Here is a 22,380-nt window from a genome sequence, read left to right as displayed (position 1 = left end):
TGTTTTATGGTAAGTAGTTCTTTTTCTCTTTCAAGACTGTTACACATTAAGTGGACAAAACAAATGGCCTAAGATATCTTTAGCATGAGTTAAAGGAAATCTTTCTTATCACTGAAAATTGGTGACTCAAAAATATCTATAATGAGAAGGAAAAACATTTATTCACTATATCCTGAAATAGTTATGGTCCCATTATGTCTAACAAGGCCTCCTGAAGGCAAATTCGTTATAATTTGTATTTTTTCTTATTATTTTTCACAGTGGACAGTGATGACTCTCTGACTTAAAACCTAATCACCAGTGCCTATTAAATTTGGGTTTATATGTTGCTGAAGGTAGAACTGATTATCATAGCGAATGAAATACTTGTTTGGCCTATTCCCAGAGGGCAAGAAGTCATTCTTCAAGGTGATGCATCTCATTTGAGGAATACATTAACAATTGAAGGCAGTTAAAAATACATGTGAACTCCCAGTGAGGCAAATCTGAGGTTGACCACATATATTTACTGACTGACTCTTGCCTCATTCAGGGAGGAAAACTATGGTATGGAAGGCTGATTTCTGCAACATACTAGACCTTAATTTGCAACTGTAACGTGGCACGTGGATCATGTGCGCTTAGAAAATATTGAAGTTTTATCATTCTGTACAGGTTTGTATGCTTTTATATATCATGAATGTCATAGAAAATTATATTGAAAAAATGAGTTCTAACAGCATTGAAAGTCAATATGTTTGGTTAAAATAAGCCTCTTATTTCAAAGATGAGACTTTGAACAACTCACTGTGACTTAAATAATATCAATGCAATTGTGTAAGCATGGATTCAAAAGCTTAGGAGAAAATGCTCAAAGCCTAAATTATTAAAAAAAGACAATTTCGTAAAATGAAACAGGTTAGATAATGATTTTCTAAATTAGATGGACATCTATAGTCAAATAGATAGGATATGGGGATATGGTATGACTAAAAATGACCAATGTCAATTAATATCATTTTGCATTTTTGCTTTGCTAATTTGGTACAAACATACCAGTATTTAGATGTGAAATTATAATGCACCAAAGAAAAATAAAGACAATTCGAGTTCAAGCTATACTTTTTTTATTGCCCCTAAAATATTACAAGTGTAAAGAAACTCTAGGAATCTTCATAATTTTCAGATAAACATATTACTTCCCATAGCAATAGACTACAAAGAAGTGCCAGCAGTGAACTAATTTACTGGTAAGTAAATTCAAGAAAAGTAAAAATCTGTAAATTTGTAAAGTAAAAACATAGTAAAAATTCACAATGAGAAAAAAAATCCCCTTTTGTATATAGCAATTTTCTCAGAATGCTTTCTTATACATTACCTTATTTAGTTACCACAAGAACTCTGGCAGGTGCAGAGATGTACCATTGGTCTGCAAACTGATTTTTAAAGAGGATGCACAACTCACCCAACAGCTGGGATCCCAAAAGTGCTGGAGATGGAACTCAAGTTCTATCTAGTCTTCACGCTTCTAGCTTAGTGCTTCTTCTCCTAAACCACACTGCTCCTTTTTTTTTTTTTTTTTTTTTTTTTTTTTTGTCAAGTAAAGGGACTGTGAACATATTTCACTCAGTATGATGTATAGGTTTATTGGTGGAGTGACACAACAGAGCAGTGAAGTGCAAACCATAGAAATGAAGTCATGCATAAAGCTGTATAAGAAATATGTATATTGAAGTCCCATTTCATGAAGGTACTGAGGCCATGTGTTTTCCTATATTATTTATGTGCACATTGCTATTCCTACATTATTATTATTATTATTGTTATTGTTTACCTTCTTTGATGCACCATATTGTTTTAAATAAATTGTGCCACAGGCCATATGAAACAAGAATGGTGCACTTTGATTAAAAAAAATAGCATTATCTAGGTTCAAGTGCTAAACTTCTCCTTTGCCACAACCTGAGGGCATTGCAGGTTCGTGATGGAGGGAATGCATTTCTGTCTCTGGGGAGGGCATCCTTTTCAGCTGATTTTAGAGCTGAAATAACAGGAGTTTCAGAGGAAGCTTCTGCCCTTTCATTCAGCTGCCTATAAAGTGTTGTGAAAGCTGAGAAGAGAAATGGCAGTGATTGAGGATTTTTAAAAGTGAGGGAGAAAGAGGAAACAACCGAACAGGCTCCTACTGCCCTGAATGAAATCTACTGGTTTGACGTTCTGTTTGATTTTTAGAAGCCTGACATTTCCTAATTCATTTGAAGTCATTAAAAAGAATATAACAATTTTGAAATGAAAGGAAAAATGCCAGAGAATGCTAAAAGATCTTCAAATATGGCATTATTTGCCATTTCTATTTTTCCATGTGCATTCAAATCTGATCTTATATTTCAACTTACTTTTAAGAACCAGATGTTAGATTTTTCACCATCTTGCCTGTTAATTTATAATATTGAAAATATTTAATAATTATTTCTAGTTTAAAAGGCCATTAAGGAAATTGATCATACTACATTACCTCTCAAGTTAATTTAAAAAACTATATTATAGTGATAGCATGACCTTATTATTTTTAAAAATAAAATTAGGAATACTTGAGAAGTAATTTCTATGAAACACATTAAATAAAGATAATGTTTAAAGATAATAAAGGTCAGTGTAGCATATTATTTAAAAATGTGGGCTCTGGAATCAAATGACTAGATTTGAATCTTGGCATCTGACATCCTACTCTGTGCTTCAAGTTTTCGACCTGTGAAATGAGAGAAAGTATAAAATTATATTTCATGAAATTGTTGTAGGAATTTCATGCAAATATTTTGAACAGTGTCTGGAATGTATAAAATACTTGATATGCATTAGTTATTGTTTTAAGTAAGATTTTTTTTAATGGTGTTATGGTACAATACAGCCTAATATATACACGTTCTAAGAAAAGGCAGGAGTTTTAGAGATTCTAGAAAGAAGTGTGGTTCAGGCAGTTTACAATTAAAGAAGTAGGGGAGTGATTCAAGCTTTGGAGTCAAGAGCCCTGACTCTTTTAGATTTTTAACTTTGGTTTAGCTACTCTTAAGCCTGCTTCTCTGTAAAACGAAATGATAATATTAATTATACAGGGTTTTTTTTGTTTTTTAGCAGGAGAGATGTTAGTATATATAATAAGCCAGTGCCTGGAGATAGGAGGCCTTTGAGATATGGTTGTTGTTGTATTGCTGGTGGTGGTGGTGCTCAAAGAGGTGGTGCTCAAATACAAGAAAGGAAGGAGTGCGGTGGAGATACAGAGCGCATAACATAGGAAAATCACTTGCAAAACTGAAGTTAAATTTTTAGTAAGATTCATTAACTCTAACAGTTGATGCTTAATTTAGCTCAGATTAGTAGTCATGTTCTATTGAGGTCAAACAGCCGAAAATTGGTGTTAGAGTGGTTGATTCTGGGGCAGCACCAGGGATAGCTCCCAGTGGCCCTCAGAAAAAAACAGACCACTTCCACTTCCTCTCTCAAGTCTCTGCTTAGGCTTTCAAAAGTTAGGTTCCTATTCAACATAGTACTGGATGTCCTAGCCAGATAAATCAGGCAAGAGAAAGAAATAAAAGGCATCCAATAGGAAAAGAAGAAGCCAAACTATCTTTGTTTTCTGATGATATAATCCTCTACTACAAAATCCTAAATACTCCACCAAAAGGCTTCTAGACTAATAAATGACTTCAGTAAAGTTTCAGAATACAAAATCAATGTATGAAAATTAGTAGCAGCTCTATACACCAATAACATTAAAGCTGAGAGTCAAATCAAGAACACAATCCCATTTACAATGGCCACACGAAATATAAAATATCTAGATATAGAGCTAACCAAGGAGGTAAAAGATCTCTACAAGGAGAACTACAAAACACTGATGAAAGGAATCAGAGATGAAACAAATAAATGGAAAAACATTCCATGTTCATGGATTGGAATAAGCAATATTGTTAAATGGCTGTACTGCCCAAAGCAATTTACAGATTCCATGCTATTCCTATCAAACTCCCAATGTCATTTTTCACAGAATAAAGACTATTCTAAAATGTATATGAAACTAAAAAAGAGCCTGAATAGCCTAAGCAATCCCAAGCAAAAAGAACAAAGCCAGAGGCATCACATTATCCTACTTCAAACTATACCACAGAGCAACAGTAACCAAAACAGCATGATACTGATACAGAAACATAGACCAATGGAATGGAATAAAGAACCTAGAAACAAAGCCACATAACCTAAAACCAACTGATCTTCAACAAAGTTGAAACAAAACAACACTGGGAAAAAGATTCCCTATTCAATAAATGGTGCTGGGATAACTAGCTAGCCATATGCAGGAGAATAAAACTGGGCTTCTACCTTTCACTGCATACAAAAATTAACTCAAGTTGGATCAAAGACTTAAACATAAGACCTCAAATTATAAAAATCCTAGAAGAAAACCTAGGAAATAGTCTTCTAAACACTGGCCTTGGCAAATAATTTATGACTAAGTCCTCAAAAGCAAACACAATAAAAATAAAAATTAACAATTAGAACCTAATTAAACTCAAGAGCTTCTTTTGCACAGCAAAAGAAACTATCAACAGAGTAAACAGACAACATACAGAATGAGAGAAAATAATCACAAACTATGCATCTGACAAAGGTCTAATATCTAGAATATTTAAGGAACCTAAACAAACCAACATGCAGAAAACACATAAACCCTAAAAAATAGACAAACTATATGAATAGGCATTTCTCAATAAAAGACATACATGTGGCCAAAAACATGTAAAAAGATGCTCGTCATCACTGATCTTCAGAGAAATGCAAATCAAAACCACAATGAAATACCACCTCACATCAGTCAGAATGGCTATCATTAAAAAAGGCAAAAATAACAGGTGCTGGTGAGGATGCAGAGAAATGGGAACTCCTATAAACTATTTGTGGGAATGTAAATTAGTTCAGTCCCTGTGGAAAGCTGCCGGGAGATTACTCAAGGAACTAAAAATAGAACTCCTATTTGATCTAGCAATCAATCTCATTACTGGGTATATATCCAAAGGAAAACAAATACTTCTACCAAAATGACACCACTCATGTTCATCACAGCATTATTCACTGAGACAATGATATAGAGTCAACCTATGTGCCCATCATTGGTGGACTGGATAAATAAAATATGGTACATGGGATATTATGCATCCATAAAAAATGAAATTATGTCTTTTGCTGCAGCATGGATGGAGCTGGAGGCCATTATCCTAAGTGAATTAATGCAGAAACAGAAAAGCAAATACCACATGTTCTCACTTATAAGTGGAGCTAAACACTGGGTACACACAGACGTAAGCATGGAAACAATAGGCACAGGGGACTACTAGAGAGGGTAGTGCAGAAGAGGGTCATGGGTTGAAAAACTGCATGTTGAGTACTATGCTCACTACCTGGGTGATGGGATCCATACCCCAAACCTCGGCATCATGCAATATACCCATGTAAATAACAAACTTGCACATATACCCCGAAATCTAACACAAAAGTTGAAATTATTTAAAAAGAAAACAAAGATAATTCCCAACACTGATAAAGACCAAATTTAATCCTTTATCTACCCAGGAGTTTCAGTGTTGAAGAGATGACCATGCTATGGCCTGTGGCTAGATGGAAGACAAGGAATACATTTATCTCTGGCTGGGTGAGAGCTGTTTCTTTTTTTCTTTTCTTTTTTTTTTTCCCTTGAGATGGAGTCTTGCTCTGTCGCCCAGGCTAGAGTGCAGTGGCATGATCTCGGCTCACTGCAATCTCTGCCTCTCCGGTTCAAGCAATTCTCCCTGCCTCAGCCTCCTGAGTAGCTGGAATTACAGGCACCCACCACCATGCCCGGCTAGTTTTTGTATATATATATTTTTTTTAGTAGAGATGGGGTTTCACCATGTTGGCCAGGCTGGTCTCGAACTCATGACCTCAGGTGATCTGCCCATCTCAGCCTCCCAAACTGTTGAGATTACAGGTGTGAGCCACCACTTCTGGCCGAGAGCTGTTTCTTAAGCATCATCATAATTCTTTTTGGTTGCCTTATTCCTTTAGGTTGGTGGATTCTCAGGGCTAATTTCAGAGCACACAATTGTGTTAGGATCTGTTTTGAGGTATTTTGCAAGAAACTGAATTTAATAAGCAAATCAGAGAAGACTGTATATTATGATAGAATTAAAAATACAAAACTCAGAAAAAACATATTGCTTAGAAATACATACAAATGCAGTAAAAGTGAAAAAACAAGGGAATATTCAACACAAAATTCAAAATAGTGATACCTCTATATGTTGACAATTGGATCAAATCAGGAAACATACTAGTAGTTTCAAATGCATTAATTTTATTTTATTTCTTGCATTGGATCATAAGTTTATTGGGTAATATTTTCAGAATTACTAAAATTGTCTCAGGCAACTGCTTCCTTCTTTGCTTTATCATAAAAAATACTTTTACCTCTATCACTCCATGTAAGACAATATGGGGAAGCATTGTGACCATATGTCCAGGTATACCCAAAGGTACTTTTTCACCTCTATTTCATCAAGCTGGCTTCTGGCACATCAATTTTCCCTTATGTCAATTCACTATTTCAAAAATATTTGTGAACGATTGTGATAATAGTAAAAAGGCTTATCATATTTACCACTTATTACTGTGTAAGAAACTCACTGGCCCATATCCCTGAAACTAATGCTTTGAATAACTGAAATCTGAACTCACTGCTAAGAGAGGAGTTCACTTCTATTGTTATCTTTCTACAATTTTTGGTGACATAACATTTAAGTATAATTTAACTATATACAATTATGACTCCTTCCAGAGCTGACTGTGGGACAGAGGATTCTCTGTTTCTTTTTTCTTCTTTGGTTTGTTTTGTTTTCCCCATATTTTTGAATGCTTGTGGCTTATGACCTTGTCTTTCTTTGCTTTGAAGCTCTTAACAAATCAACTGGGCTCATTGCCCAGAGAGATTGGAATTGAAAGATGAGTAGAAAAATTAGTACCCACTTTTGATCCAAGGGCCTTTTCAGGGACTAGCTTCTCATAAAAGATCAAATTGGTGGGTTTTCAGTATACAGTATCCTGAAATTGTAGAAAGAATTCCTAAGTTCAAGTATAAACTCCAAATATTAACAAGTGCCTAAGACCCTCGCTAGGTTGCTTAACTTCTCATGGTCTCTGTTTACTCCTTTGTAAAACTGAGCAACAATAACAATCGTCATTTTTTCCTTAGTGTTAGAATTAGTGAAATAATTTAAAAAGTTTTGTGAATAGCAAATTGCCATACTAATGTACAATATTAATATTATCCTCAACTTCTCTCTATTCCTCATTTAGTTTATCTAGTGACTCACAAAGTCTTGTCTATGTGACTTTCTAAATACCTTTAGAACAAGTCCACTTCTCTCTGCTATTACCACAACCTAGTGGAAGCTACCATTTTCTCCCTACCAGAGAGCTTATGGCTGTAGCTTCCTGTCTGCCCTTCCTTCTCCTTATCGCCATGCAATTCATTCTCCAAAGTGGAGTCAGAGAGATCTTTTAAGAAATGCAGATCTGATTATAACACTCTTCTGCTTAAAACCCTTCACTGGCATCCCATTGTTATCAATAGAGACGAAAACATTAAGTGGGTTTAAAAACTCTGCATGGTCTACTCCAACCTACTTTTCCTGCTTCATCTCTCTCCATAGTGCCCCTCAATTTTTGCATTACAATATCATGAACACATAGCCAAGTTTTTTTTTTTTAAAAAAAGACCTGCTTGCTTGAGTATTACATATTTCACTGCATTAACCAAATTCTATGTATCACACACACTAATTCAGAAGTAAGATTTTAAAATGAAACAAAATGCAGTGAGAAAAAGATGAGATTATAAATACTGGGAACACTGATGAGTCTCTGCATATTGTTATTTTATTGTTGCCCTATTTTCTTTAATTCAAAAACATTTCAAAGAAAATTCACAGGACAGTATGTTTTAGGAAAGTATTTGACAGTGAAGTAGAAGGCACCTTGAAGGATGGTCTTGAGAAACCTTCATAAGCTCAAGAATATTGACAGAATGACATTTTACTCTTCTGAGTAGTACTTATTTCTAGGTAATGGGTAGGGAAATTTAGTATGTTGCCTGTCTTTTCTAAAACATTTTTTTATGCTTTGACATGTTGAGTTGGATTGATTCACCTTTGTAATTGAATAGTATAATTTGGCCTTAGTGTAATTGGTCTTCTCTTTGAATGCTCATCTGACAGAACAGATCAATTATTAGGTTGGTTCTGTCTTCTACTCCCACACAGATAATAACATACATAAATTTTTCCTGGAAATTCACTTATTAACGATATCCATATATAAACATGAACATGAAACCTAATTATATCTACATATCTTTCTCCCTCTGTCTCTGCATATATATATACACATGCATGCATAAACATATATGTATATGTACATTCATTCATATGTGTGTAAAAACATACAAATTAAGTTTTAATTCATACCGATTACTTTTGTTAATAATAATTTTATTACACTTTATAGGCATCCACTAGTATTTTTAAGATGTAAACATAATATAAGCAAGAAAGACGGCTAAGATTGCTTTTCTTGCATATTCTTAATAATTATATCAGTCAATCTGAAAAATGTATGTTTTCTTTTTCAAGTTATATGCAATCCACGAAGTTAAAATTAGTCTTGTTTCCACATATCTTTCTTCTCTAATCTCTGTGTCTTTCTGATTACTTCCTGAGAAACAAATCTGATGGTGTCACTCTCTTGTTTACGAGTCTTCCTGGCTCCACATTACCTAAGGGAAAAAGACCAAACTGATTTGTCTTTGGAATCTCACCCAACTTAACACCTCTTGCCATTCTCCTCTTATATACTTCAAATGTCAGTCACAATGAGCTTCTCAATAGTTTGCATGCAAGATATGTCTTGTCATGACTTGGGGTTTTTATATTCTATTTTCTCTTCCAGGAATATCCTTATCTTCTTTTATATCTAGAAAAATATTATTTATCCTTTGAGGCCCAGTTAAATGTCACTTTATTTCTGTAAATGTTATCTTGATTATGTTTACTGGAGTGAGTTGATCCTTCTTTTCTGGAACACTCAGTTCATACCATTATTAAATCACTTGCCAATTTATGTTGCAATCATTTATTAACATGTTTCTCTAGCTCTTGATTGTGACTTAAAAGAAATAAAAGGGGTATAGAGATCCCATATTAGGATACAATTAAGTTCATAAAACAAAACAAATAAGTGGACAAAAGTAACCATATAGCTTAAACAAGGTCGGTTTTCTTTCATCCATCTGATATAAGCAGTTCACAGTTGACATGTCAACTCTGCAATGTCAGGACGTAGCTCCTTTGACTTTTTCCTCTACTATCTTTTAACTATTGCCCCCATCTTGTCATCTAGGACAGTTTCTTTCCCTTCTGTCATTCTGAAATGGGCCAATCTGAAAACTGTGTATTTGTTCATATTCAAATTATGTTTCATGAAGTTAAAATTATTTTTCATTACATCAATATTTCAGCCAGTGAGAGAACAGGGGAAAGGTGAGGGATGGGTGCAAGATCTCAAATTTAACTAGAGTTCATTTCCATATTTTTCCACTCAAAACACATATACTTCACTTCCATCACATTGGTTTGGAAGCTGGGAGATAAAGTCTTATATTAGCTGTCAATCTTTGGCCACTGAAAATACTACAACTATAAAAGCAGAGAACAAATACTGGGAGACTCTACCAGTTTCTATTATAGAATACATCTTTGATTTCTTAATGCCTAGCACAGTGTTGTTTCACATTATCAATCAGGAAATACGTGGTAAATGAAGAGATGAATTGCAAAAATCAGCAATTTAGAACTGCAATGAATCTGTAAGTCATCTACTTCTACCTTCTCATTTCATAATGATGCAGCTGAAGAACTTGTGATTTCTCTGAATTTATTATAATAGTTGGTGTTGTATGATTAGAAGCTTATTAGCAATTTTGTTCTTTTAAATTTATTTTAGACCCAGGGGTACTTATTATGCAGGTTATGTGGACATATGGCATGATACTGGGGTTTGGGTTTTTATTGAACCCATTGTCTAGATAGTGAACATAGTACCCAATAAGTAGTTTTTCAACTCTTAACCCCTCTCTCTTTCCTTCCTTTTAGAGTTTCCAGTGTCTATTTTTCTCATCTTTATGTCCATGTATTAATGATGTTTAGCTCCCACTTATAAGTGAGAACATGTGATATTTTGTTTTCTGTTTCTGTCTTAATTCACTTAGTAAAATGGCCTCCAGCTCCATCCATGTTTCTGCAGAGGACATTATTTTATTCTTTTCTATGGCTACATAGTATTCCATGGTATATATACCACATTTTCTTTATGCAGTCCGCCATTATTGGACACCTAGGTTGATTCTATGTTGTTGTCTCAATGAATAATGCTGTGATAAACATATGAGTGCATGTGTCCTTTTGGCAGGATTATTTGTTTTCCTTGGGTATATACTCAGTAGTGGGATTGCTAAGTCAAATGGGAGTTCTTTTTTAGTTCCTTGAGAAATCTCCAGCAGCTTCCCACAAGGAGTGAACTAATGTACATTCTCACCAATAGGGTATATGTGCTCCCTTTTCTCTGCAACCTTGCCATCATCTGTTCTACTTGCCTTTTTCATAACAGGCATTCTGACTCGTGTGAGAAGGTATTTGACTGTGGCTTTGATTTGCATTTCTCTGAAATTATTATTGATGAGTATTTTTTCATGTTTGTTGGCTACATGTATGTCTTCTTTTGAGAAGTGTCGATTCATGTCCTTTGCCTACTTTTTAATGGGATCATTTGGTTTTTGTATGTTGATTTGTCTGAGTTCCTTAAAGGTTTTGGGTATTAGTCCTGTGCTGGATGCCTAGTTTGCGAATATTTTCTCCCATTCTGTAGGTTGTCTGTTTACTCAGTTGATAGTTTCTTTATGCTGTGCAGAAGCTCTTTAGTTTAATTAGGTCCTAATTGTTAACTTTTATTTTTGCTGTGTTTGCTTTTGAGGACTTAGTCATAATTTTTTTTGCCTAGGCCAATGTCTAGAAGAGTATTTCCTAAATTTTATACTAAATTTTTTATAATTTTTGGTTTTACATTTAAGTCTTTGGTCTATCTTAATTTTTGTTTACAGTGAGAGGTAGGAATCCAGTTTAATTCTTCTGAATATGGTTAGCCAACTTTTCCAGCATCCTTTATTGAGTAGGAAGTCTTTTCTCCATTGCTTGTTTTTGTCAACTCTCCTGAAGATCATATGGCTGTAGGTACACAGCTTTATTTCTAGGTTCCCTATTCTGTTCAATTTGTCTATATGTCTGTTTGAAGTTGGGTAATGTAATGCCTCTAGCTTTGTGGTTTTTCATTGTTGTTGTTCAAGATTGCTTTGGCTATCATTAACACATACAAAAAAATAAAGTAAATCACATTACTTTGATAATTCTGTAGGATATCTAATAGAATAGTATACTTTTTAAAGGGGAGATTACATCTCTGTTGTTTCGCACTGAAGCCTTTTTGGTATATGCTCCTTTATCTTCAAAGAAACCAATGGGATATCACAAAGAAATTAAGGAAGTTTGGACTGAGTCTCCATAATGAAACATCTTTTTTTCTTTCTCAAATGTAATCCAAGTATATGACAAAAAATTTACTATGGTACAAAATGCTGGTCTGAACAATAAGCATCCTCCTGTCTTTTTCCCGAGTCACCTGGTTGCCCTCCTTGTGAGAAGTATTGTTTTCAGTTTCTTGTACAGTTTTGCATCTAAAACTGCAAGATGCAGCTTTGCATCTTCCTTTTTTTTTTACTTCATTTGGATATCTGATAAGTCATATATTAAATTTAAAAAGGGTAGAAATGTGAAAATATGGACTTACTTAATGAAATCTTTCTTAAATTCAAAAAACAGTCTTCAAAATTTATCATATCTTCTTGAAAGGGCCGTGAGCTTTGTCCTTGCATCATTAGATATCAAGTCATTTTTGGTCTTATACTGCTGATTAGCCTTCTATAAATTCCAAGAACAGGTCAGGTTCTTCACAACTTTGATCTTTGCTCTTCCTGTTCTCTCTGCCTTGAACCTTGTTCCCCTGATAATTTGCATGGATAACTTCTTATTTTTCAGGCTTTAGCTTAACTTTAAATTCTTCAAAAGGGCTTCTATAACATTCTTTCTATAGTTCACAACCCCTGCTATTAGTTTTATGACAGCACACTATGTAGATACTTCAGAATACTCACCCAATCTGCAATTATGCTGTTTCTTTGTTTATTTGTTTAATGTCTGTGTGTGTGTGCCATTGAAATATGATGTCAACCAAGGCAAAAATAATGTCTGTCTTGTTTTTCTGATATATCTAGCACCTTGCTTGGCACACAGTCAACATCAATGAGTATTTCATAAATGAAAAAGAAAACAAATGAATGACAAACAAAGTCCTCTTTGAAGCCTCTGATTAACAAATCTGTGTCCAATCTCAATTTCATAAACTTTTCAATCTTTTTACATACAAAGTATATAAAATATATTAAAACATATGAGATAAGATATAAAGGCTTTTTCCTTTTGTTCTTATAAATAAGACTACAGATACATTTCATCTACTAAATGCTTTCACTTCCTTGTGATTTCCCATAGCACCATAAATTTTTAAAAAGGCAATATTTTCTCAATGATCCCTTCTCATTCCATATTTAGATTTGCTATTTTTTACAACTTCTCTGACACTAAATAGGTTAACCTCTACCTAAGAAACATGACAAATATGGATAGCAAAGCATTTACCAAGAATCTCTTAAAAACAAAACTAGATAATCATTTCAATGACTAAAAAATTAATGCTACTGCTAGGGGTGAAATAAACTTTAGCAAGGCAGTGACGGAATGATGTTAGAATTTGATGTGTTTATATTAATTCTTCTTATATCAGCATTCTTTACAATGCCATAAAGGCAGGGCCTAGATGCTTATTATAAAAATGTAAAAGTAAATGTTCTATCATATTTGACTGTACAGGAGTTTGAACCAATTAGATGTTAAAATAAGAGTGTCTGTAGTTACCATTTTTCTTCTTAAAACAGTGCCTTTGTTTGATATATAAGAATACTATTTATTCACAATTACAAATATATTTCCTGTATTGTTGCTTTTGAAAAATGTCTGTTTTGTCAAAATTTTAATTTTCCAAATTATCAACTATTTTATTCATGATTACTGTTGTTTCATTTTATCCTCCAACAAATATTAATTGGTCACTTGTATCAGGCACTGTAAGAAAACAGGAATGTGTTCATTTCCTACTGCTAAGATCCGTGAATGGATTTTTAAATTTATTTTCCTGCCAAATTCAGCCAAAGATATTTCTTACCACACAAGTAGCTTGTAAAAAGTAGTTACTTGAATTATGATTATTGTTAAATATAGTAATGAAGGCTCATGGAAGAAAATTTTAAATGTGCAAAGAAAAAAGGATTGCATAAAATGTGACTAGTTGGAAATCTCTCTTTCAATATTTTTTCTCACTTTGTATATATATATATATATACATATTATATATATACACAGTTACTTCAATTATTTTTCTAAGTATAGTTACATGAATATATATGTACTCTATTTATTTACAAAGTTATTTAATTTTATAGATGTAGTTTGTAACTTTTTAATATAACCATCTACTTTGAGCATATTTCCATAAAAACATAAACATATTTATTAGAAATATATATGATTACCACATTTACTGTCATCATTTATTTAACCAATCACTGTCATATATTATGATTGTTTCTTTTAAAAAATCTATTATACAAATCACTGTGTTGAATATACTTATGCATACATCTTTTTCTAATTGCTTCTTAAGCTAAGTTTTCTGGAAGTATGATTGCAGAATGACAATAATAATACTTTAGTGCTTTAAATGCATTCACTCAATACTTGCATTACATGCATTTATTCATTTAATTCTCAGAACAACTCTATAAAGTACATGCTGCTTCATGATTACTTTTGTTCTGTTTTTTCCTCCAACAAATATTAATTGGTTACTTGTATAAGGTGCTAAGATACTGACACATAAAGAAGCTAAGACTGAACCTAATTGAATTGAAATGGCCGTCTGGTGTATGAAACACCATTATTAAGTGCAAATAAAAGTAAAAACAAATACTGCCAATTCATTTATGAGAAATAATTAAATATGCATGTTAGTATTAATAAAGTATGATAACTTGTTGAAGATTGTATATTCTTTAAGGGCAGAGGTGGCATTGAATTCCAAGTGTAGACTTCCAAGTCTACACTCTTAAGTATCAAACTCTATTTTTTAAAAATGTATTCACATTTTTAAGCCTTTTAATACTAGATTGATGACCAGAAAGGTTGTAGCTATTTGCACTTCCCCAGCACTGTTTTTAAAAGAAGAACTTTTCTCTAGGTTTCTTTCCAATGTTAGTAGATATCTTTATGCATTTTATCACTATGAAAGGTTACTAATATAATTTCATTTGCATCTATTCAATTACTCACGAGTTAAAGACTTTTGTCAAGTATTTATTATTTGTATTTCATCATTTAAAAATTGTAGTTATGTGTTCATTTATCTTTTCACATATCCAGGATACTAACAATTTTTTCATCATTGCAAATCTTTTCAGTTAGTTACTTTCTTTTTAGCTTTGTTCATAATGTGTTTTTAATTATAATTTTTAATTATAAACTCAAATCTATAAATTTTTTCTTACATAGCTATTGCTTTTAGTATAACTCATTCCCATGTGGCACATATACACCATGGAATACTATGCAGCCATAAAAAAGGATGGGTTCATGTCCTTTGCAGGCACATGGATGAAGCTGGAAATCATCATTTGCAGCAAACTAACACAGGAACAGAAAAACCAAACACTGCATGTTCTGCCTCATAAGTGGGAGTTGAACAGTGAGAATACATGGACACAGGGAGGGGAACATCACACACCAGGGCCTGTCAGTGGGTGGGGGGCTAAGGGAGGGATATCATTAGGAGAAATACCTAATGTAGATGACGAGCTGATGGGTGCACCAAACCACCATGGTACGTGTATACCTATATAGCAAACCTGCACATTCTGCACATGTATCCCAGGACTTAAAGTATAATAAAAAGAGAAAAATTAATTAATATTATTAATTTTTGACTATATATTTCTTGAATCTGCATGTATTGATCAAGAACCAATGCTAAATGATAAAAGAAGAAATAACCTGAAAGACTATGCATAATTCATAAAAATTCAATAAAACAAAAGAATCAGTTTTGAAAATTGGGCAAGAACCAAGAGGCATGTTGGACAAAGATAGGCAAAATTATTCTGAAGGAACTTTCTAGTAAGGATCTCAAAGCTGGCAGTGTTATTGTGTATTAGATGCTGTGGATTGTCACCAATAACCATAATAAGTTGATTTTGTTTTACCACTACTGCTGTCAGAATTGATTTTATACTAGAATGTATTCTTCAGATTTAAAGTTCTGTCCAAGACAGGTTGATTGTTTGAAGGAGATATACCTGTACTTAGTAAAATCAGGCATTTGAACTTCAGTGGTTTTATATTTTGGGCTTATAATATGTTAACGGAGCAAATAGCAATAGCTAGCATAAGCAAAATAATAGTAAAAGAATGTAAAACTACCATTTAAGGAGGGAAAAAGGCAAATAATAACATATTGATAAAATAAGGCAAGAAAGAGGAGGAAAGAAGCATTTAAATATGTAAATCTAAGGCAAAGTAATAGTAAGATACTAGATATAGACAAATCATATCAATAATCACATTAAGTATAAATGGACTAAATACTCCAATTAAATGATTACAATGTCAGACAGAATGATAATTTTAGAACACCTTACTCTATGCTATTTAAATATGAGACTTATAAGAGACAAGAATATGAGGACACAGAGCCATGCAACATGAACCTCCCTAAAAAATATGACTTATGTAATTATACTAATATTAAAGTAGATATTAATGAAGGAAGGATTACTAGAGGTAAACAAGAATGCTTCCTAATGAACAAAGGTCAATTTACTGGAAAGATATAATAATTCATAATCTGTATAAATGCAATAATAACTTCAATATAATGCAAAAATTAATGATATTAAGAGCAAATATATAAATTCTCAATTATGTTGGAAGATTTGAATACATCTCTCTAACTGATAGAAAAAGGAGATAAGTTGTCAGTGAGAATATAGAAGATATGAGACCTGAGCAGCATGATAAAAAGCCTTAACCTAATTGAAATGTACAGAAACCACCCTCAACAGTGACAGAATATACGTATTCTTTTCAAGTGCACATGAAACATATCAAAAAAACTTCAAAGGACTGAAATAATTCAAAGTATCTTTTCTGACCACTGTTAAAATAACAAGAAATGAATCAAAAATGTATAACAAAAATATGCAAACATTTGGAAATTATCAGTATACTTCAAATAGCTCATAGATCAAATAAGAAATCATAATAAAATTTTAAAAGATTTTGAACTGATTGTTAACAGAGATATAATGTACTAAGACTTGTGAGATTGCATTAAGGCAGTGCTTAGAAGTGCATTACAATATATATTTAAAAATGTAAGACTGAAAATCAATTATTCAAAGTTTCATATCAAGGAACTAGAAAAATAAATCAAACCTATCAATCCTAAGCCAAAAGAACAAAGCTGGAGGCATCACGCTACCTGACTTCAAACTATACTACAAGGCTACAGTAACTAACACAGCATGGTACTGGTACCACAACAGAGACATAGATCAGTGGAACAGAACAGAGCCCTCACAAATGATGCCGCATATCTACAACTATCTGATCTTTGACAAACCTGACAAAAACAAGAAATGGGGAAAGGATTCCCTATTTAATAAATGGTGCTGGGAAAACTGGCTAGCCATATGTAGAAAGCTGAAACTGGATCCCTTCCTTACACCTTATACAAAAATTAATTCAAGATGGATTAAAGACTTAAATGTTAGACCTAAAACCGTAAAAACCCTAGAAGAAAACCTAGGCAATACCATTCAGGACATAGGCATGGGCAAGGACTTCATGTCTAAAACACCAAAAGCAATGGCAACAAAAGCCAAAATTGACAAATGGGATCTAATTAAACTAAAGAGCTTCTGCACAGCAAAAGAAACTACCATCGGAGTGAACAGGCAACCTACAGAATGGGAGAAAATTTTTGCAACCTACTCATCTGATAAAGGGCTAATATCCAGAATCTACAATGAACTCAAACAAAATTACAAGAAAAAAACAAACAACCCCATCAAAAAGTGGGCGAAGGACATGAACAGACACTTCTCAAGAGAAGACATTTATGCAGCCAAAAAACACATGAAAAAATGCTCATCATCACTGGCCATCAGAGAAATGCAAATCAAAACCACAGTGAGATACCATCTCACACCAGTTAGAATGGCCATCATTAAAAAGTCAGGAAACAACAGGTGCTGGAAAGGATGTGGAGAAATAGGAACACTTTTACACTGTTGATGGGACTGTAAACTGGTTCAATCATTGTGGAAGTCAGTGTGGCGATTCCTCAGGGATCTAGAACTAGAAATACCATTTGACCCAGCCATCCCATTACTGGGTATATACCCAAAGGACTATAAATCATGCTGCTATAAAGACACATGCACACGTATGTTTATTGCGGCACTATTCACAATAACAAAGAGTTGGAACCAACCCAAATGTCCAACAACGATAGACTGGATTAAGAAAATGTGGCACATATACACCATAGAATACTGTGCAGCCATAAAAAATGATGAGTTCATGTCCTTTGTAGGGACATGGATGAAACTGGAAAACGTCATTCTCAGTAAACTATTGCAAGGACAAAAAACCAAACACCGCATGTTCTCACTCATAGGTGGGGATTGAACAATGAGAACTCATGGACACAGGAAGGGGAACATCATACTCCGGGGACTGTTGTGGGGTGGGGGGAGGGGGGAGGGACAGCATTAGGAGATATAACTAATGCTAAATGATGAGTTAATGGGTGCAGCAAAACAACATAGCACATGGATACATATGTAACAAACCTGCACATTGTGCACATGTACCGTAAAACCTAAAGTATAATAATAATAATAAAAAATACAAAATTAAAAAAAAGTATGAAAAAAAGAATTACAATGATAGTAAGGAGCAGGGATCAAAAAAATAGAAGATAAATATAAAAAATAAAAATCATCAAAATAATAACAATTTTATAATTTGAAACGCTTATAAAAAGATCGCTAGTGGAACATCACACTCCAGGGACTGTTGTGGGGTTGGGGGAGGGGGGAGGGACAGCATTAGGAGATATACCTAATGCTAAATGACGAGTTAATGGGTGCAGGAAATCAACATGGCACATGGATACATATGTAACAAACCTGCACATTGTGCACATGTACCCTAAAACCTAAAGTATAAAAAAAAAAAAAAATCCCTAGCAAGATGAAGAAAAAAGATAACATAAATGATCAATATCAAAAATAAAAATGGAACTTCCACCCAGATTCCACAAACATTAAAATGATAATTAAATGTGATTATGAAGAATTTTATGGCAATAAATCTGAAAATTTAGAAGAAACTGATGAATTTCTTGGAAAATACAACTTATCAAAATTTTATACATAATAATCAAAATAACAATATTTTATATATATTAGAATTGTGCTATGGTTTGAATGTCTGCGTCCCCTAAAATTCACATTTTAAAAGCCCAATCACTGATGTGATGATAATAGAAGTCAGGACCTTTGAGAGTCAATTAGATCATGAGAGCACCAGCCCCTTGAATGAGATTAATGCCTTTTATTTTGTTTTCTTTTTTTTTTTTTTGAGAGGGAGTCTTGCTCTATTGCCCAGGCTGGAATGCAGTGGCATGATCTCGGCTCACTGCAAGACCTGCCTCTTGGGTTCATGCCATTCTCCTGCCTCAGTCTCCCGAGTAGCTGGGACAACAGGCGCCTGCCACCACGCCCGGCTAATTTTTTGTATTTTTAGTAGAGACGGGTTTAGCCAAGATGGTCTCAATCTCCTGACCTCGTGATCCGCCCGCCTCAGCCTCCCAAAGTGCTGGGATTACAGGCATGAGCCACGGTGCCCGGCCGCCTAATGCCCTTTTAAGAGTGGCTCCAGAGAGCCCCTTTGCCCCTTCTACCCTCTGAAGACACAGTTAGAAGGCATCATCTCTGAACCAGACACTGAGTTTGTTGCTACCATGATGCTAGACTACCCAGCCTTAAGAAATGTAAAAAACAAATGCCTCCTCTTTATAAGCTACTCGGTCTAAAGTATTTCATTACAGTATCCTAAACAGACTAAGACAAATGGATTGATTATTCAAATTTCTCTCAAAGGAAATAAGTTTAAGGCCCAGTTGGCTTTGCAGTGAATTCTAGCAAACTTTTAGTATAAAAAATAATTCAAATCTTTAAAAAACCTGAGATAAAAAAGTGAGACTATGTCCCAATTCGTTTTATGAGGCTATCTTGTCTCAGGGTAGTACCAACAAATTGGTGTCATTCGTGTTCCAAAGCTTCCTGTGGGATTAGCTAAAGCTAGAATCCAGGTGAAACTACGTCTGTGCTTAGTTCCTTCCCATGTCTTATCCTGCTTCCTCCACTCCCTTTGTTCTGAGAGTGTGCTCTTAATAAATCACATGCACCTGAATTCTTGTGTCAGGCTCTCTCCTTGTGAAGCATCTGCCTCAAGACACTTGGTACCAGAGGCAAATTCTGAGGACAGGATTTTGAAGTTGGATCACTCACTGGTTAGTTGGCAGTGAAGACTATTAGTGGTGTTTGTGGAATGTCGATAGTCCCTGACATGCTGTATAAAACATCTGCTAGAACTTCATCTGTGGTGAATTGGGATGGGATGAAAGTGGGAGAAAATGCACTGGTATGTGTAATATCTGTGGTGTTTGATAGGTCTAGGGTGAAGAGCAATGTAAGAACTGTGGAGTTTAAAGTGAAAGCTGGAGGGCTTCTTTGGTAATATTTAAAGAAACTCTATCTCCCAAAGCTGGAGGTCAGGCCAAACTGTAAATCCGTCTCAGGACCTAATTATTGAAGAGGCTGAATGTCAGTCTTAACAACTCTTATGCTAAATCCAGAGTCTTGACAGGAATATTTTGGATATAGAGACTTGGGATAGGCATATCATGATATCTGATATCCCCTGAAGCACTCCGAGTCTGCAGAATTGGCCCATTCTCCTGTTTTTGAGGACAGTGGTTGTCCCTTGCTTGAAAATTATGTAAAGTCACACGTAAGGTATGTTTCCTACAAGGCAATAGTCAGTTTTTTCAAAATTTGCCTACACCTCTCTTGCTGGCCACCGGATCAAAAATTCCACCTTCTGAGGGAGTAAAGGGATTGTATGTCCCAGAGTTACACTAGAATGGATCTACTACAGAAGAAGAGAAAACACACTAGTTGTCCTTCAAGAGGGCATGGAGAACACTGTGTTTAACAAAACAATAAGAAATACACTGGTGAAGGGATCAGGATCATCTAGTACTCAGTAGTGGCTTTTCTCTGTAGTCCTGGGATATCAGAGGGAGGTTTTTTTTGGAGAGGGGTGCTTTTTTTCCCCAGTGGCCATCTAGTAGCAATTAGGGTGATAGGATGATGCAATAGCAAAGGCAGCACTTGACCATCAGAAACAAGATGGGATAATCACTGTAACTGACAGAAGAGTCAGACTGTGAGTCATAGGGTATAACTGATATACAAAGGGCTAATATAACATGCTGTCCTAACAGCATGGTAGATGAGCATCCAAAAGGGTATTGTTTACTAGCTACAATCCAAAGAGTTAAGAAATAAACAGAAGACTGAGATTAACTACTACAATGGATATCCATTCATTCTTTTTCAGTTTCCAACCTGAGTCAATTTTCAGACCCAGAGATTGCTTGTTGCCATTTACTTGGATATTCATATACTCAAAAAGAGGAAATACTCATATCTTTCAAGGGTTATTAGGTTTAGGTTCAAGTTGTCTCCAGTATCTAGGGACCTATAGTGCCATTGCAGATCCCTGTTAGAGTAGGGCCACATATAGATCAGGTGATATGAAGTTTTCAATCAGGTACAGCTCATGGTGGGAAATTTGGTGGTCATTCCTCATTTCCCAAATGTGTCATTGAAGCACTTAGCAGTTGGCAAAATTCTCTTATTAATTCCTTGATTTAGGATTAAAACAATTACAGTAGAGTAAAAGCTATTATGGTAGGAAAGGCCACATAAAACTCAACACATAAAATTGATGTGTCCAAGGAGGCAGGTATCCTATATACCCTGATTTGATTGTTACACATTGCATACATGTATTAAAATCCCACACATACCCCATAAACTTGCACAAATTTTATACATCAATTTAAAAAAGACTTAAAGGATGCAAGGTTCAGTTTCCATTATATCGTCATTTAATTCACCAGTTTGGTCTCAGCAAAAAATAAGATAGATCACTGTATACAATAGTGGACTACTATAAACTTAAAGAGTAATGGCCCCATTTTTAGTTACTGTGCTGGATGCTGTAGCTTTACTAAATTAATATAGTCTCTGGCATGCAATATATTTCTAAGACTTTGTTGAAAGCATTCCTTTTAATACCCATTGCTATGGTTTGAATGCTTATCCCCTCCAAAACTCATGCTGAATTTAATCCTCAAGGTGGCAGTATCGAGAGGTGGGGCCTTTCCATTCATGAATTAATGTATTTATCAATTAATGGGTTAATGGATTGATGAGTTATGGGAGTAGGACTGGTGGCTTTTTAAGAAGAGAGAGACCTCAGATAGCACACTCAGCCACCTCACCATGTGATTCCCTGTGCCACCTCATGATTCTCCAGAGAGTTCCCACCAGCAAGAAGGCCCTCAGTAGATAAGGCCGCTTGACTTTGAACTTCTCAGCCTCCATAATTGTAAGAAATAAATTATTTTCTTTAAAAATTACCCAGTTTTAGGTATTCTCTTAAAAGCAACAGAAAATGGACAAAGACACCCATCACAAATTTATCAGAAAAAGTTCATATTTACAGCATTTATTTACGGTCTTACCCAGTGGGATGTAGACTATATTTTAACATTTTGCAGGGCACCTCATTGGTGCCATTGATGGTATTGTATATATTATCTGGAACAGATGAGCAAGGAGTGGCAAGTACTTGAGATGCTACATGACAGTCCTTCTTCGGTGGCCAAGAGAGAAGCAGT

The 22,380-nt window shown here is 34.5% G+C and overlaps 1 long non-coding RNA gene across 1 annotated transcript in view; it reads right to left on the bottom strand.

Annotated features, from left to right (window-relative positions):
• Positions 1 to 1,548: 1,548 nt before the first annotated feature.
• Positions 1,549 to 22,380, bottom strand: part of LOC134737166 (uncharacterized) — a 117,213-nt gene continuing 96,381 nt past the window's right edge. The window contains exons 4-6 of the long non-coding RNA XR_010121812.1: positions 15,121 to 15,215; positions 7,033 to 7,107; positions 1,549 to 2,728 (exon numbers count right to left, since the gene is read on the bottom strand). This is a non-coding gene — a long non-coding RNA (uncharacterized lncRNA). The remainder of the gene's footprint in view (positions 2,729 to 7,032; positions 7,108 to 15,120; positions 15,216 to 22,380) is intronic.

The sequence above is a fragment of the Symphalangus syndactylus genome, chromosome 7 (genome assembly GCF_028878055.3).
Source record: "Symphalangus syndactylus isolate Jambi chromosome 7, NHGRI_mSymSyn1-v2.1_pri, whole genome shotgun sequence".
Taxonomy (NCBI): Eukaryota; Metazoa; Chordata; class Mammalia; order Primates; family Hylobatidae; genus Symphalangus; species Symphalangus syndactylus.
Note: the sequence above shows the minus strand (reverse complement) of the source record. Positions and strands in the feature narration are given on the sequence as shown.